The sequence below is a fragment of the Bombina bombina genome, chromosome 1 (genome assembly GCF_027579735.1).
Source record: "Bombina bombina isolate aBomBom1 chromosome 1, aBomBom1.pri, whole genome shotgun sequence".
NCBI classification, from domain to species: Eukaryota; Metazoa; Chordata; class Amphibia; order Anura; family Bombinatoridae; genus Bombina; species Bombina bombina.
Window position 1 is genome coordinate 1,230,701,897 of NC_069499.1, and position 14,788 is coordinate 1,230,716,684.

The window sequence follows — 14,788 nt, forward strand, 5'->3', positions numbered from 1 at the left end:
TACACCTCTCTGAACAGTGTCTGGGAGGCTGTGGTTGCTGCTGCACGCAATGTTGATGGTGAACAGATCAAAACACTGACAGAATCCATGGATGGCAGGCTTTTGAGTGTCCTTGCAAAGAAAGGTGGCTATATTGGTCACTGATTTGTTTTTGTTTTGTTTTTGAATGTCAGAAATGTATATTTGTGAATGTTGAGATGTTATATTGGTTTCACTGGTAAAAATAAATAATTGAAATGGGTATATATTTGTTTTTTGTTAAGTTGCCTAATAATTATGCACAGTAATAGTCACCTGCACACACAGATATCCCCCTAAAATAGCTATAACTAAAAACAAACTAAAAACTACTTCCAAAACTATTCAGCTTTGATATTAATGAGTTTTTTGGGTTCATTGAGAACATGGTTGTTGTTCAATAATAAAATTAATCCTCAAAAATACAACTTGCCTAATAATTCTGCACTCCCTGTATTGATGCTCAATCCAACTACACCTCTCCTTCATCCTCTTCTTCTTTTTTATGGAGGGAGAGGCCTCAACAGACTTGGTTACAAAAGGCCCAAAACAATTATTATCAACAAACAGAAAGAGAGGGGAGGAGACAGTGGGGGTCACAACAAGATTTTTATCCGTGAGAACAGAGGGAAGAGAGAAGACAGGGGATGAAAAGAAGATGGGAACAAGACAAGGAACCAGAGCAGGGACACGAGTTAGGGAATGTAAAATCAAGATGCAGGTATTAGAAGAAAGGAAAAAAGATGTATTTAATCTTTCAAAAAGAATGCTTTCTGATGATGAATATAAATTGCTAGGGAAAGGGTTAAAGTTTGCCCCACAAAGTCAACCCAATAGCTTTGAAATCTTTATTGATCTTCAAAAGTTTGTGAGAAAGTTAACTTTACAACGTTTTTTTCTGAAAAATGATTTTAGGAGTAATGTAAAGAGCACTGCACAGATAACATTGAAAGAGACTGATTATGAAACATTAAGCAGACTTGTCAGTCTAAAAGATGAGGCAGATCATAATATACAATATATGGAGGAACATATTGATGTTTAGGAACTTCTTGACTTAAGCATACATGAGAATGATAATCCTATTAAACATAGTCATTTTAAACGTCCTTCCACATTTAACCCTATCTTTGCACAGGGTGATTACATCCCGGTATTCAACGAGACAGTGAGGGAGGATTTTAGAAATTATTTTAAGACCCAATCCAAGAGAAACAAATTTAAATATAAAGACAACCTCAGCCACCAAGAACGTAAAGCTCTTGATTTATTGAAATTAGATACAGACATCACAATTAGACAAGTTGACAAGGGAGGGGGGATCGTTGTCCAGGACCGTGATGCTTATTTAGCAGAAGCATATAGGTTATTGAACTGCATTGATACATACAAGAGACTCGGCGGGGATCCCTCCTCCCTTTTCAGCCAGGAATTAAATACCCTTATATCCAAAGGTAGGGAAGATGGTATTGTAAGTACTGAGGATACAAACTTCATCTTGACTTCCTGTCTCACTGTACCCTTGTTTTACCATCTACCGAAGGTACATAAGGATCCAGTAAACCCACCAGGAAGACCCATTATCTCCGGGGTGGGTTTTCTAACGAGCAATCTGTCTTGTTACCTAGATTGGTTTTTACAACCAACGGTCAAACTTATAAAATCATACCTAAAGAACACCACTGAAACCATAAAGATTTTTGAAGGATTGGATTGGGGTGATAAGTATTTGTGGATTTCATGTGATGTTTCATCCCTGTACACAAATATCCCGCACAAACAGGGAGTGGAAGCTTTTGAAGAATATTTAGATAGGTATAGTAACTTACCATCTGCTCAAATTCAATTTATAGCCAAAGGGATTGGATTTATATTGTTCCATAACTATTTTTCTTTTGAGGGTAAATATTACCAACAGATCAGGGGAACAGCGATGAGGACTTCTATGGCCCCATCTTATGCCAACATTTATATGGCAGCCTTCGAGGAGAAATATGTATGGAACAATAATCCCTTTGTCGAGAATGTCGTGATGTACCAGATATACATTGACGACATTCTTATGGTATGGAAGGGGGATGAAAAGGATGCATTGGAATTCATTAATTACATGAATAATAATAACTTTAATCTTGAGTTTACAGGGAAGGTCAATGGTAAACAGATTGAGTTTCTTGATTTGCTCCTATATGTAGATGAAAGTAGTAACACGATAGCTATGAAGAATTTCAGGAAAAGTACGGACAATAACGGTTTCTTAAATGCAGAAAGTGGACATTTGCCCCAGTGGAAAAAGAATATACAGTTGGGGCAATTTTTAGAATTCGAAGAAACTGTACAAATATAGATGATTATGAAAAAGAAGCTGACATTCTTGAAAGGAAGTTCCTCCAAAAAAAGGTTATGACAAAGAACTACTAGGAAGAGCTAGAGGGATCAGTAGGGAGAAAACAAGAGATGATTTTCTAATCAGGATAGAACAAAAACTAATCTGAATAAAATGGGAGCAAAATTTATCACTACATATAATACAGGGGCAAGTTTTATTAAATCAACCCTAAAAAAAACTTTGGAATATTTTAAGAATGGACCCTGTTTTAGAGCCACACTTAGAAATCAATCCAGTCACAATTTTTAAAAAGAATAAAAATATTAAAAATATAATAGTCCCTTCCAAATTAAGGTCCAAAAATTCAACAATTACAGGGAACCTTTTAACATGGAGTTCAAGTAAAGGGGGAACATTGAAGTGTGGCAGATTGAACTGTTGTATGGGTGGATTAATAAAAAAGGGGATGCTGTATATAATTGGAATCAATCAAAGGAATTTAAAATTAAAGATAAAGCTTCCTGCGCCCATGTATGTGGTGTACTGCCTAACGTGCGAATGTGAAAAAATTTACGTAGGCAGAACGAAAAGAAAAGTCGATCGCTGCATATATGAACACATAGACAATATAGAAAGGGGCTATGAAAATCACAGTGTCTCTGAGCATTTTAAAACCTTCCATGGACAGAATCCCTCAAGTCTCTCAGTTAGAGTGTTAGAACTTATATCTGCTTCTGTAGGTAATGAGCAACAAAGACTCATGAAATTAAGGCAATGTGAAACTAAATTGATCCATCTATTGGATTGTATGAAGCCCAAGGGGCTGGATATTGAATTGGATCTACAAGCCTTCATGACATAAGCCTATGTTGCTTGAGTGTAAATATAATGTGCTGAATTAGTTTATAGATATATATATGAGTTAAGATGTTTATCTAAAAAAATTCTTAGATTTCATATGAGAAATTGGGAAAATGAAATTCACCTTTTTAATAATGTTTTTAATAATGTTTTGTATGATTATTTATTTTTATATTTAGGTGCATATATAAATATGAATTGTGAAATTGTAATTTATAGATATATCTTATAATCATGAAATGTCTAACAGTGAAGAATGTTAATGCTCAACTATGGGAAAGATGTAGTAATTGTTTTTAACCTCTTCTAGTCATGCTCTGTAAGCTATTGTAGCTATAACATGTAATAACATTTTCATTTATTCAGTTCGATTGCGTGTATATATTTTCTGAAGGTATTTTGATATGCATTGTTCTAACCTTTATAAGATTATGTGTGTATTGTAGTCCGATATGAATTATGATATTCCTGGAGGCTGGTCCCTAATGTTTTGTCCGACACAAATTACGTTATACCTGGAGGCTGGTCCAAATTGCATTAACTGATTGGTCAGTGTCAAATGACTCAGAACGATAAGAAAGACAGTGGTTTGGGTTCCGGATATGTGACGTTTCAATTATCACTCCCATTAACAGAAGGCCGGTCAGGATGGACTAAACGGATTGGCTCGAATAGACCAATTAGAAACAACTTGGGGATACTTATGGAGATGTAGCAATACACAACTCATTACAATTTCCTCTTGAGAAAGTTCGGATAGGCCGAACGAAACGCGTTGGGGGCGGGGCTTGACGAGGCTGCTCTGGATCAGATACACAACTGTGAGAACATTTGAAGCGGTTTTTACTGTGACTTGTTCTTTTATTCCCTACGATTGGGATACAGGCTTGTAACTTTTTTAACTTCTGTAAGTGTTTTTAACCGTGTGTGTCAAATAAAAAAACACAAAACATCTACCTTGATAGGATTTGCGCTTTTTTTTCTTCTTGCTAAAGTACCCCCTAACATTAAAGCCCCCCACCCACCAAACCCCCCCAAATAAAAGAACCTAACACTAAAAAACCTAAACTACCCATTGCCCTGAAAAGGGCATTTGTTGGGCATTGCCCTTAAAAGGGCATTTAGCTCTTTTACTGCCCACCCTATCTAAATAAAAAAATATATAAAAAAAAAACCTAAGTCTAACCCCCAGGTTAATACTCACCATTCCTGAAGTCCAGCGGAGAAGGTCCTGTCCCATGCGGTGAAGTCTTCTTCCAAGCGGTGACCTCTTCTTCCAGGAACAATCCGGCGCGGAGGGCGGAGATGAAGATTGGCGACCCTGGAACTGAAGACCGGGGACCGCGGAGCCATGGAGCGTGGCGGATCCTCTTCGTACAATCGCCGCCGCACACTGGATTGAGAATTCAAGGGACAGGATTAAAAATGGCGTCCCTTGAATTCCTATTGGCTGATTTGATTCTTCAAATTCAAATCAGCCAATAGGATGAAAGCTTTTCAAATCCTATTGGCTGTTCAAATCAGCCAATTGTATGAGAGCTGCTGAAATTCTATTGGCTATTCAAATCAGCCAATAGAATTTCAGTAGCTCTCATTCTATTGGCTGATTTGAACAGCCAATAGTATTTGAGTAGCTTTCTTTCTATTGGCTGATTTGAATTTGAAGAATTCAAGGGACGCCATTTTTAATCGCATCCCTTGAATTCTCAATCCAGGGTGCAGCGGTGATCGTACGAAGAGGATCCTTTTATGCTCCATGGCTCCGTGGTCGCCGGTCTTCAGTTCCAGGCTCGCCAGTCTTCATCTCCGCCCTCCGCTCCGTGCCGGATTGTTCCTGGAAGAAGAGGTCGCCGCTTGGAAGAAGATTTCACCGCATGGGACAGGACCTTCTCCACCGGACTTCAGGAATGGGGGGGTTACTGTTAGGGGGTACTTTGTTTATTTTTTGTAAAAGAGCTGATTATCTTGGGGCAATGCCCTGAAAAGAGTCCTTTTAAGGGCTACTGGTAGTTTATTCTTAGAGTAGGGGGTGTTTTTATTTTGGGAGCTTTTTATTTTCATAGGGATTAGGTATAATTTTTTTAAATTTGGTAATTTTGTTTTTTATTTTATGTAATCTTAGATTTTTTTATTTTCTGTAATTTAAGCTTAAAGGGACAGTCTACACCAGAATTTTAATTTTGATTAGACTGTCCCTTTAATTTATACTTAGTTTATTTTTATTTTTAAAGTAGTGCTAGTTTTTTTATTTTAATAGTATCTTTAGTATTTTGTAATTTAGGTAATTTTGGTTCATTTAGGGGGGGTTAGGTTAGGGGGTGTTAGGCTAGGGGGCTTAGTAATTTATTTATTTGCATTGTGGGCTTTGGCAGTTTAGGGGTTACTACTTTTGTTAGGTTTATTGCGTTGTGGGTTTTGGTGGTTTAGGGGTTAATACTTTAATAGGCAGTTTGCAATTTTGGTGTTGGCGGATTTAGGGGTTTACAATTTAGTTATTACTTGCGGTGTGGGATATAGGGGTTAATAGTTTAATTAGGATTATTGCGTTGTGGGCGTTGTCGGTTAAGGGGTTAATACATTTATTAGTTCCGATGTGGGTTTGATGGCGGATATAGGGGTTAATACAGTTTATTAGTTATTGCGGTGGGGAATTGTGGTTGACAGGTAGATAGATATTGCGCATGCGTTAGGTGTTAGTTTATTTTTGCAGCCAGTTTTGGGAGTTACGTGCTCCCATACTCAGCGCAAGGCCTTCTGCAGCTGCCTTGTATGGCGAGGTGAAAATGGAATAAGATTTCTCCATTTTCGCCACGTAAGTCCTTGTGCTGAATATTGGATACCGATTTGCGACGCGGTCCCATGTTAGTCTATGGGAGTAAAAATTGCGGCAGACGAGTGTAATATACGTGCCGCATTTATATGCGGCACTGTATATAGGATACCAAACCTGTGCAAACCCGGCGTAACCTGCTTTTGTGGGCGACGCTGCATATGTAATGGGGCCCTATTTGTTAGGTATTTATTAGAGAGAGACAAGTGATAGGAGAATGTTTAAAGGGACACTAAACATTAAGGCCTAGATTACAAGTAGAGTGCTATTGATAGTGCGAGGAGCAGAAACGCATTTGTGAGATTGCGGTGTTCTTTACGCTTAAATCCATATTACAATTGGTGCGCTGTTCAAATGATGGCAAATTAGTTTGCATGCACTCGCAGTAATTTATGCTCCCCATATTTTCTACAGGTAGCGTAGAGTCGTAGTATGCACTCATATTAAAAGTTGAAAGTAAATGTGACTGCACAAATGCAATCACATTTACAAACTTTTTACGCAACCTGAAGAGATTGTCCGGATGAAGCAGTTGCACTAAACTTCCCTATGAACCCCTAAACTGCCCCCCCGACATTGCAATTTACCTCTTTACACTATTAACCCTTAAACCGCCACACACTGCAACGCAAAGTAAGCTTTTACACCATTAACCCCTAAACCACCAGCTCCCCATGCCCCAAAGTCTGCCCTACACTATTAACCCCTAAACCACCAGCCCCCCCAATGCAAAGTAACCTACTAATATCTAAAACCCCGTAACCAAACACCCCCTAAGTTAACCCAAAATAGGCTTACCCTACCATTAGTGTAGATAGCTTGCAATTTGGAGGGCTGGTTGTATAGGGGTTAATAGTGTAGTGCAGACTTTAAGTTAGCACGCGAGTAGGGTGTCCACTTTTTTGGCTCCATTGGCTTCTATGGGGCAGTAGAATAACACACATGCTATAGTGTAAGTTCGGCTTTATTATGCCTCCTTCTAATCATGGGTGTTGCCTTTATGGAACCTATATTACATTGCAGGTATCTCTGGGAGAATTTCTGAACATGTGCAAACAGGTCAGCAATTGAATGTAATAAAAGCTAGATTTCAACATGGCAGCACCCATGGCAAGAGGGAGGCGGGTAATAACCTAAATTCTATGCTTATAAAATGTATTTAGTGTTTAATATCCTTGAAAGGCCTGGGGTATGAAAGAAGGATGAGTGAGGGAGCCACAGTGTCTGAGGGCAGGGTGTATGTGACTGGATGGAGTGAGGGGAGTATCTGAGGGCAGGCTGTATGTGACAGGATGGAGTGAGGAGAGTGTCTGAGAGCAGGGTGTATGTGACTGGATGGACTGAGGGGATTGTATGAGGGCAGGGTGTATGTGACAGGATGAAGTGAGGAGAGTGTCTGAGGGAAGTTTGTATGGAGTGAGAGGAGTGTCTGAGGGCAGGTTGTGTGGAGTAAGTGAAGTGTCTGAGGGCAGGGTGTATGTGACAGGATGGAGTGAGGGAAGTGTCTGAGGGTGGTGTGTATGTGACAGAATGGAGTAAGGATAGGATTCTATCAGCCAATCGGAATTAAGGTAGGAAAATTCTGAATCAAGTTCAATCCGATTGGCTGATCCGATCAGCCAATCAGATTGAGCTCGCATTCTATTGGCTGTTCCGATCAGCCAATAGAATGCAAGCTCAATCTGATTGGCTGATCGGATCAGCCAATCGGATTGAACTTGATTCTGATTGGTTGATTCCATCAGCCAATCAGAATTTTCCTACCTTAATTCCGATTGGCTGATAGAATCCTATCAGCCAATCGGAATTCGAGGGACGCCATCTTGGATGGCGTCCCTTAAAAGAACCGTCATTCTTCAGTTGGACGTCATCGGAAGAAGATTGATCCGCGCTGGAGGTCTTCACGATGGTCTGGATCGCCTCTTCTTCCCGGATAGGATGAAGACTTTGGAGCCTCTTCTGGACCTCTTTAACCGCAGGATTATGGATCGCCAGCCCCCGCTTGGGTTGGATGAAGATTTTGGAGCCAGGACCGATCGGTGATACCCGGTGAGGTGAAGATAAGGTAGGAAGATCTTCAGGGGCTTAGTGTTAGGTTTATTTAAGGGGGGTTTGGGTTAGATTAGGGGTATGTGGGTGGTGGGTTGTAATGTTGGGGGGGGGTTATTGTATGTGTTTTTTTTACAGGCAAAAGAGCTGAATTCTTTGGGGCATGCCCCGCAAAGGGCCCTTTTCAGGGCTGGTAAGGTAAAAGAGCTTTGAACTTTTTTAATTTAGAATAGGGTAGGGCATTTTTTTATTTTGGGGGTCTTTGTTATTTTATTAGGGGGCTTAGAGTAGGTGTAATTAGTTTAAAATTGTTGTAATATTTTTCTAATGTTTGTAAATATTTTATTATTTTTTGTAACTTAGTTCTTTTTTATTTTTTGTACTTTAGTTAGTTTATTTAATTGTAGTTATTTGTAGGTATTGAATTTAATTAATGTATTGATAGTGTAGTGTTAGGTTTAATTGTAGATAATTGTAGGCAGTTTATTTAATTTATTTATTGATAGTGTAGTGTTAGGTTTAATTGTAACTTAGGTTAGGATTTATTTTACAGGTAATTTTGTAATTATTTTAACTATTTTAGCTATTAAATAGTTCTTAACTATTTAATAGCTATTGTACCTGGTTAAAATAAATACAAAGTTACCTGTAAAATAAATATAAATCCTAAAATAGCTATAATATAATTATAATTTATATTGTAACTATATTAGGGTTTATTTTACAGGTAAGTATTTAGCTTTAAATAGGAATAATTTATTTAATAAGAGTTAATTTATTTCGTTAGATATAAATTATATTTAATTTAGGGGGGTGTTAGGGTTAAAGTTAGACTTAGCTTTAGGGGTTAATAAATTTATTAGAGTAGCGGTGAGCTCCTGTCGGCAGATTAGGGGTTAATACTTGAAGTTAGGTGTCAGCAATGTTAGGGAGGGCAGATTAGGGGTTAATACTATTTATTATAGGGTTATTGAGGCGGGAGTGAGGCGGATTAGGGGTTAATACATTTATTATAGTAGCGCTCAGGTCCGGTCGACAGATTAGGGGTTAATAAGTGTAGTTAGGTGGAGGCGACGCTGGGGGCGGCAGATTAGGGGTTAATAAATATAATATAGGGGTCGGCGATGTTAGGGCAGCAGATTAGGGGTACATAGGGATAATGTAGTTGGCGGGGTGTACGGAGCGGCAGATTTGGGGTTAAAAATAATATGCAGGGGTCAGCGATAGCGGGGGTGGCAGATTAGGGGTTAATAAGTGTAAGGTTAGGGGTTTTTAGACTCGGGGTACATGTTAGAGTGTTAGGTGCAGACGTAGGAAGTGTTTCCACATAGAAAACAATGGGGCTGCGTTAGGAGCTGAACGCGGCTTTTTTGCAGGTGTTAGTTTTTTTTCAGCTCAAACAGCCCCATTGTTTTCTATGGGGGAATCGTGCACGAGCACGTTTTCGAAGCTGGCCGCGTCCGTAAGCACCGCTGGTATCGAGAGTTGAAGTTGCGGTAAATATGCTATACGCTCCTTTTTTGGAGCCTAACGCAGCCATTCTGTGAACTCTAAATACCAGCGGTATTTAAAAGGTGCGGCCAGAAAAAAGCCAGCGTAGCTAACGCACCCCTTTGGCCGCAGAACTCTAAATCTAGGCGTTTGGGTTTATTTTATAGGTAAGTATTTAGTTTTAAATAGGAATAATTAAGTTAATAATAGTAATATTTATTTAGATGTATTTAAATTATATTTAAGTTAGGGGGTGTTAGGGTTAGGGTTAGACTTAGGTTTAGGGGTTAATAACTTTATTATAGTGGCGGCGGTGTAGGGGGGCAGGATAGGGGTTAATATGTATAATGTAGGTGGTGGCGGGCTCCAGGAGCAGCAGTTTAGGGGTTAATATATTTATTATAGTTGCGGCGGGCTCCGGGAGCGGTGGTTTAGGGGTTAAACATTTTATTTAGTTGGGGTGGGCTCCGGGAGCGGCGGCTTAGGGGTTAATATATTTATTATAGTTGCGGCGTGCTCCGGGAGCGGCGGTTTAGGGGTTGAACATTTTATTTAGTTGCGGTGGGCTCCGGGAGCGGCGGTTGAGGGGTTAATAAGTATAATGCAGGTGGCGGCGGTGTAGGAGAGGGCAGATTAGGGGTGTTTAGACTCGGGGTACATGTTAGGGTGTTAGGTGTAGACATTTCCCATAGGAATCAATGGGATATCGGGCAGCAGCGAACATAAGCTTTCTCTGCTGTCAGACTCACATTGATTCCTATGGCATCCACCACCTCCAGGGCGGCGGATTGAAAACCAGGTACACTGGGCCGGAAAAGTGGCGAGCGTACCTGGTAGGATCTTGATAACTTCCAAAAGTAGTCAGATTGTGCCGAAATTGTGTTCGGAACATCTGGAGTGACGTAACCATCGATCTGCGTTGGACTGAGTCCGGCGGATCGTATGTTACGTCACTATATTCTACTTTTGCCGGTCTCTAGCCTTTGATAACTAAGGTGAATCAGGCTCGCCACAAATACGCTGCGGAATTCCAGCGTATTTGCGGTTGACAGCTTGATAAATAGAGGCCAAAGTCTCATCTGAGATGATAAGTAGCATGTGGACGAGTCAACATTAAAATATTTTTTGGACCATGTTATTAGCGTCAGGTCTAAAAGCCAGCGTTTGTCATGGTAGGGAGGTGTGTTAGTGCCCACTGCACTGGATAACTTGCACATCTGTGAGGGCACCATTAATGCAGAAAGATATGTGTACATTTTGGAGCAACATATGCTGCCATCCAGACGTTGTCTTTTCCAGGGACCGCTCTGCATTTTCCAGCAGGACAACACCAAACCACATTCTGCCAGAATTAAAAGCGCATGGTTGCATAAGCAGAGAGTGCGGGTGCTAGCATGGTCTGCCTGTAGTCCTGACATGTCTCTGATTGAGAATGTGTGGCACATTATGAAGCGCAAAATAAGGCAACAAAGGCCCGGTACAGTTCCGCAGCTGAAGACATGCATAATGGATAATTGGTGGACAGTTCAGCTTGATAAACTTAACCAACTAGTGTCTTCAGTGTCCAAACACAGAAAAGTTGATGTTACACAGTGGTAAACAGTCGACTGTCCCAACTTTTTTAAAGTGTGTTGCAGTCATCAGATTTGAAATGTGTGTATATTTTCAAAAATACATTAAATTCACAAAGTAAAATGTGTTAATTATTCAAATAATGTGTTTTCAATATAGTACAGGGTGAACTGAATTTTCAAATGACTCTTTTTGTTTGTTTTCTGCATTTTCCATACTGTCCCAACTTTTTCTGAATTGGGGTTGTATATGTATATGTAAATATACAAATATACAAATATATATATATATATATATATATATATATATATATACACACACACACACACACATAACAAACAACAGCACATTATCAACTTAACAAACACACACACTGATATTTTCATTTTTAAATTCAAACATTTTTGTTATTTTTATTTTTCAAAAAGTTTGACTGTGTGAGTGATAGAGCATTTGGTTGGTTGAGAGAAGGTTATATAAAATTGGACAAGGGTTTGAAGGAGTGAATGATACCTGAGTGAAAAGTATCTGAGGGTAGGAGGTATGAGACAGCAATGATTGAGAGAGGCATGAGTGAGGGGAGAGTGTCTGAGGTTTCAGACAGTAATGAGTTAAGGGGCAGTGTCTGGGGCAGAGGGAATGATAGAGCAATGAATGAGGAAAGAGGGTCTGTAGACAGGGGGTATGAGAGAGGGGTGAATGAGGGGAGAGTGTCTATAAACAGGTGATATGAGAGAGGGGTGCATGAGGGGAGAGTGTCTGTAGACATGGAGTATGAGAGAGGTATGAGTGAAGGGTGAGGGTCTGAGGGTAGAAGGTAGGAGAAAGCAATGATGGGGGGATGGGGAGATGGCATGAGAGAGGGATGATTGAGGCGGTGGGCAGAAGGTGTGAGAGAGGCATAAGTGAGAAGAGAGTGTCTGTGAGCAAGAGGTATGAGACGGATGAGTGAAGGGTGAGTGTCTGTGGGCAGGGAGTTGAGAGAGGGATTAGATTATGGAGAGTGTCTGAGGGTAGGAGGTATGAGAAAGAATTAGGGGAGATGGTATGAGAGAGGAATGAATGAGGGGAGAGTTTCTGTGGGCAGGGGGTATAATAGTGCAATGATTGAGGCAGTGGGCAGAAGGTATGAGAGAGGCATGAGTAAGGGGAAAGTTTCTGAGGCAGCAGCTTTGAGAGAGGAATGAGTTAAGGGACAGTGTCTGCCGTCAGAGGGTAGGAGAGAGGGATGAGTGAAAGGGACAGTGTCTGTGGGTAGGGGTCATAAGAGAGACATGAGTGATAGGAGAGTGTCTGTAGGCAGGGGGTATAAGAGAGGGATGAGTGAAGGGGGAATGTATGTGTGCTGGGTTATGATAGAGTGATGAGTGCATGTAGGCAGGGGGTAGGAGAGAGGGATGAGTGCATGTATGTATGCAGGGGGTATGAGAGGGAGATGAGTGCCTGCAGGCAGGGGATATGAGAGAGGGACTAGTGCCTGTAGACAAGCAGTGTGAGAGAGGGATGGGTGCCTGTAGGCAGGGGATATGAGAGAGGGATGAGTGTCTGTAGTTAGGGAGCATGATAGAGTGATAAGTGTCTGTAGGCAGGAGATATGAGAGAGGGATGAGTGAAGGGGGAGCGTCTGTGGGCTGGGGTATGATAGAGTGATGAGTGCCTGTAGGCAGGGGGTATATGAGAGGAATTAGTGCCTTTAGGCAGGGGGTATGAGAGAGGGATGCTTGAAGGGAGAGTGTCTGTGGGCAAGGGTGTAATAGAGGGATGAGTGCCTGTAGGCAGGAGGTATGACAGGGGGATGAGTGCCTGTAGGCAGGTAGTATGAGAGAGGAATCAGTACCTGAAGGCAGGGGGTATGAGAGAGGGATGAGTGCCTGTAGGCAGGGGATATGAGAGAGGCATGAGTGCCTGTAGGCAGGGGGTATGAGAGAGGAATGAGTGCCTGTAGGCAGGGGGTATGCGAGAGGAATGAGTGCCTGTAGGCAGGGGGTATGAGAGAGGAATGAGTGCCTTTAGGCAGGGGGTATGAGAGAGGAATGAGTGCCAATAGGCAGGGGTATGAGAGAGGAATGAGTGCCTGTAGGCAGGTTGTATGAAAGATGGATGAGTGCCTGTAGGCAGGGGATATGAGAGATGGATGGGTACTAGTAGGCAGGGGGTATGATAGAAGAATGAATGAGGAGAGGGTGTGTGAGAGCTGTACTATATTGTCAAATTGTAATTTCCCACAACATGGGATCCTACAAGTACCTCACGTTCTATACATCGGGAAAATAAAGTTGTGCATTATTGAACCAAATCAAAGGTTTTTAGCAAGGTTCTATATATACTCCTATCTGAAGGTATCAGGTATAGAAACAACCTTGATCTTAGACTAAGCTCCTTCAATCAGGGAGCTCAATTAAATTTACCACTGTCTAATATTGCAAACAGACCATAGCGAACAGGCTGGTTATGATTATAATGATCAGGCTAAGCTCAAGCAGGTTAAAAAAGGGAGATAAGTACTCTCAGTATGGCACCCCTGACGCACTTTTCACAACACTTCTTCAGGGGGGTTTTGGGCGCATCTCTGAATGTGAATGCTGTTTTAAGAGCACACTAATCCCTCCTTCATTTGATGATTGGTTAAAGAGAAAGATAGTTATTCACCAGAACAACTTTCAATCAAGTTTTCAATGTGTCATGCTATTACATGATCATAAATGGCTAATCAGATGTATACTATGGGGGGTAGTTATCAAGCCATCAACCTCAAATACGCTGGAATTCCGCAGCGTATTTGTGGCGAGGCTGATTCGCCTTAGTTATCAAAGGCTACAGACCGGCAAAAGTAGAATTTTGTGACGTAAACTTCGATCCGCCGGACTCCGCCCGACACAGATCGATTCTTACTTCACTCCAGATGTTCCGCACACAAGTACGGCACAATCTCACTACTTTTGCTAGTTATCAAAAAACTAGCAGGTACGCTCGGCACTTTTACGGCCCAGCGTACCTGGTTTTCAAACCGCCAGCCTGGAGGCGGCGGATCCCATAGGAATCAATGGGAGTCTGACCATAGCGAAAGTACAAGTTCGCTGCTGACAGACATCCCATTCATTTCTATGGGAGCTGTCTGCACCTAACACCCTAACATGTACCCCGAGTCTAAACACCACTAATCTATCCCCCCTACACCGCCGCAAGTAAATAAAGTTATTACCCCCTAATCCGCCACTCCCGGAGCCCACCGACACTATAATAAATATGTTAACCCCTAAACCGCCGCTCCCGGAGCCCACCGCAAGCTACTCTATACATATTAACCCCTAAACCGCCGCTCCCGGAGCCTACCGCAAGCTACTCTATACATATTAACCCCTAAACCACCGCTCCCGGAGCCCACCGCCAACTACATTATACCTAGTAACCCCTATCCTGTCCCCCCTATACCGCCGCCCTCTATAATAAATTTATTAACCCCTATCATGCCCCCCACTACACCGCCGCCACTGTAATAAAATTATTAACCCCTAAACCTAAGTCTAACACTAACCCTAACACCCCCTAACTTAAATATTAATTAAATAAATCTAAATCATATTTCTATTATGAACTAAATGAATCCTATTTAAAACTAAATACTTACCTTTAAAATA